This window comes from Rhyacophila brunnea, unplaced genomic scaffold (genome assembly GCF_057557595.1).
Source record: "Rhyacophila brunnea isolate RB1 unplaced genomic scaffold, BYU_Rbru_1.0 scaffold_15, whole genome shotgun sequence".
NCBI lineage: Eukaryota > Metazoa > Arthropoda > Insecta > Trichoptera > Rhyacophilidae > Rhyacophila > Rhyacophila brunnea.
Window position 1 is genome coordinate 16,180,257 of NW_028232806.1, and position 4,474 is coordinate 16,184,730.

Consider the following 4,474-nt stretch of genomic DNA (forward strand, 5'->3'; position numbering starts at 1 on the left):
TACCACAACAAAAGGAATTAGGAACCTTTATAACAGGGTTGGCGAACCTTTTTACGTACGCATGCCAAAATTTCCAAATATTATTTTTTGACTGTCTGACGTACCTACCGAATAGTTTTTTATGAAGAAAAATAGTTTGTAAGAATTCTATTAAAAATGAAGATGTTCTATGATATACTACTCACAGAACATAGCATACATAATTAACATAATATGCTTTACCACATTTTTCAATTACGCCATACCTTTCGGTCCACCAATTTTGAAACTGTCTGCCAGAATTACTATTTACTCCAAGTTTTTGTTTTTTATTTGGTGCAGCCATTTTTTGTGGGTAGAAATGAAATTGTTTGTAAGTGTATTAATTAGATTGGTTCTTTACGAACACATTGACACTAAAATTGATCCGATCAGATTAGGCATTCTCTCGCCACAGTGGTCTCAAGCATCGTAAATCGATCAAAACTAGAGGTTCGCGGTGCCTCCGCCGCCTGATGACTGATGAGGTCAGTGTGATAATAGGTATTATATGTGACACATAAAGCCTAAATACTGACCTATGGAATTATATATTTACACTAAACGTCATGCTTATTCTTGAATAGTAGGTACCTATTTGCCTACTAGCCTGCTATTTTTTATACAATGTGATTTGTCATTTGTTATTATTACCTATAGGTATTTTTTCTCTTCAAACGCGTGTCACCAGTGGCACGCGTGCCATAGGTCCGCCACCCCTGCTATATAAATACTTAGGTACCTAAATGGGCATTGTCGCTGATAGTGTTAAAAATTTACCACATTTCAATTAAGGTTCAATAGTTAGGGATGGGTACAATAATACAAAGTGTGAGTGATGCCGAGCGAAACAAAGTGATACAACAAGCGTGATGTAAACACAATCGGTGATATTTATTTATTTATTAGAAAAATAGAGTAGGTACCTAGATATTATGGGATTAGGTAGGTACCTACTCTTTTAAGATTTTTAGTTCTGTAGATCGTTATTTTATAGTGCTATTAGAGCTATCAAACTTCATGCTAATGTAAACTCTATCTCTATGCATACTGTTTCGGGTTTTTCCCGCTTCGCTCTAGCATGTTTTCAGTTTGAGCGCAATCTATTTCACATTATAGGCTATAGGTGGGTAGGTAGTCCGCGATATCTCTACAATCCATTACGGTGGTCATCCGTTATTTAGCGCCGCGTCCCTCGTTATGCGTTCGTTATACGGCGCCGCAATAATTAACGGCCGTTACCCGGGTCGTTAAACGGACCGACCCCTCTCCTCCCAACCCCCGGCGGCCGTTAATCGTTAGCCACCGCAGGAACGGCGACGTTTTGTACAATTCCCGAGTGAATTATTACGTTTGAAATATTGTGATAGGGGATGCGATTTATTTCTATCTATTTAAGTAGGTACCTACCGAACTACCCCTGGAGCGAGTTAGGTATGTAGGTTGCATAGTTAGGTAAATAAATACTTATTAGATGCTTACAAAATGTCTAAAACCACGATAAGGGCCAAGAGACACGGAATTACAGGTCTTACATAATTCATTCAAAATGTATCGAATTGAAATGGTCTTGCTTGATTCCAATAGCATATACCTAGGTAGATATCTATCTAGGTATTTGGCATCTGGGAGCGCGATGCAGAACCGTTGACAAAACAGCCGTTCTAACAAGAAAAACACGTCACATATTCTTTCTCTCTTCCACTTAGGTGTTCTAATAAGAATTAGGTAGATATACCTACCTACATTTATATGTTTTTATACCACGTTTTCATTAGCTCGTATTCTTGTTTCTCCGGTACAGATTTTTTCTTGTTTGTCCAAGATTTGTATTGGACGATTGAAGATTTTTAATTAACTTACCGACTAGCTAGACATTTGAAACTTTTAGAATATATCAGAACACGACGACAATGCATTCTTTTAAGGGCACACATGCTTACCTAGAGTTTCTGTTTTTTCATTTAAAGTTGAACTATGACATTGAATACTAGGTATGATTTTTAAAGTGAAAGTGATATTATGTTACATCTCTTTTACGCATGCTAATATGATTAAAAAGTTTTTCTTTCTCTTTCTGTCACATTCGAATTTGATTACCAAAGTTTAAACATTTACTATGCGTATTAGCTGACGTGCTTCGTCGTTTACAAATTATAACATGAATTTAAAAAATATATGTATTTATAATATTAAATATATTTTATAATGTACACAGATTTTTTTAACAACTATATTATATATACTTTTATTTATTTGTCGCATATTCAAAATGTTCTTGCTATATTAAAATCTTTTTTTTAGCCGGCCAAGTAAATCCGTATTTTTGGCCATAGACTAATAGAAAAAACTCTCTGCTGTCAGATTATGTTGATAGCAAATTGCAAGATACTTAACGAAGGAATTGTGTTTTATATCAGGAATAAGAAACACTATCTGTAAGTACAATATTATGTTATTTATTACTGTAGTAGTATTCTGTGTGTTTTGCATATATTATTCAAGTGTTAATTTATTGTTTTCTTAGTCTACATTAGTTGCGTGGTTAGTTTAGAGGTTATTGCGAGAATGCCTGTGATTTCATATTTATTTGTTTGATATAATCTAAGGCGTTCTAGTTGTTATTAAACATGTTACCTACCTGATTACTTTATTTTAGTTAATCAATCTTTTTTGATGCTTTGTATTATCACTAATCCGTTTTAATTACCATTCTTCAAACAGTCGCACACTATAAAAGATTAAAAATCACACTATTAACAGTTCATATGTTATGTTTTTTGCAGATGGAGAAAATGTCTACCGAGATCTTTGCTTGTCGACGGTTTCATATGAATAAGATGGAATGAAATAAATCTTTTAATTAATAATGAAATAAATCCGACTTTCGGCGTACGATCCGAACATGGCGTGATTCATATAATATTATTTATGACGTAGACCATCAAGCATATATACCCATTTTATAGATTTAATAGTACAATTACAAAAGGTAAATATAAAGTGACTAATGTTTGTAACCTATAGCTATGTCTATCTCGCATACATATTTAAAAAATAAAACAATTTTATAATTACATTTTTGCACTAAATTTATTATCGATAATGATATAAAAGTTGCTAAATTGATTCATAATATTCTAAAATATAATATAATTTTGCATATCAGTTACTTGTATCATATCAGGTATGTCATTTGGTAGAGCTTACTCTCCAAGTCTTTTCTTTTTCATCCTCAATATCACTTTGATATTAGAAACATTGTCTTTCTAACACCATTTCAAAGACTTTAAGTTTTCTAGATGCTGTATATTAATTCTTCTCTTCGGCTATATCTGCATCTTAGTTGCAGCATATGGATACAATGCGGCGCCTCCAAGAATCTCTGTCACTCTAGTTTTTTTGCATCGTTCCAGGTCATACTAGCAGCCCGTAACTCCGCCAGATATGCTATATAGATAGTATTTAGCGGCCATCCAGGACGCCGGAATCCGGTTGGCTTGAAGAACAGGCAAACCAGATTGGGATTCTCTTCAGGCACTCGCAGCACGTGGCCGGGCCAGGTACAAAGTTGCGTATTCACTCTCAACGTGATGCGAGGCTATTTGGTGCGTTCTTTTATCTCCCGTTACTTCTAAAATTACCGCACACCCAGTATCCGTCGTAAACATCTGTTCTCGAAGCTCAGTATACGGTTGCTCGGAGCCTTTGTAAGGTGCCATGACATAAAAACTAGTAAGATATTTAAAATAGCTGCTAGAATGAATACATTGTTGAAAGGAAATGAAAACTGATAATATGATATATCAATTAATTTGTCCATCTGAAGTTGTAGATATCAGTTAATAATTATGTGTTATACCAGTAATTAAATGCTGACTTCAAATGAAAATTGACTATTAAATATTGAAATAATATATTACCAGTTTTGATTTTTTTAAGTACTATACTATATCCATGGTTCATATTACAATGTCATAGTAAAACTTAGAAGAATAAAATATGTCGTAAGACGAAATCAATCTTGGGGTTTTAATATAAGTTAAATAAATAGTACACAGCTAATTTGTTATTACTTTGAATACATGCCATGTGTTTACATCAATAAAAAACAGAAAAACAATTTAATAATGTATAAATATTTATATAAGACTTAACAACGTCTAGTTAGACATCTAGTTAGACACGATGACCTCCATTTAATTTCCTCTTATTTTAAAATTCACCAAGATATATCCTAATAAGTAGGTAAGTATATTACATTTGTACATATAATAAGTAAATCAAGTACTTAACATAAATAATTATACTGTAAAATTAAATTACAATTGAAGCAGTATATATGGACCCCACAGAGTAATTAACAATATAATAATTTATATAATTATATCGGGTATATACTATATTGACACATTTTAATGAAGTCTATTTTTCTTGGTACCTACGTTCAATGATA

At 33.0% G+C, this 4,474-nt stretch overlaps 1 long non-coding RNA gene across 1 annotated transcript; it reads left to right on the plus strand.

Moving 5' to 3' along the window:
* The first annotated feature begins 2,418 nt into the window (after nucleotides 1-2,418).
* Nucleotides 2,419-4,038, plus strand: LOC147074955 (uncharacterized). The gene is made up of 3 exons (XR_015070057.1): nucleotides 2,419-2,456; nucleotides 2,805-3,010; nucleotides 3,435-4,038. It is a non-coding gene; the product is annotated as an uncharacterized LOC147074955 (long non-coding RNA).
* The last annotated feature ends 436 nt before the right edge of the window (nucleotides 4,039-4,474 follow it).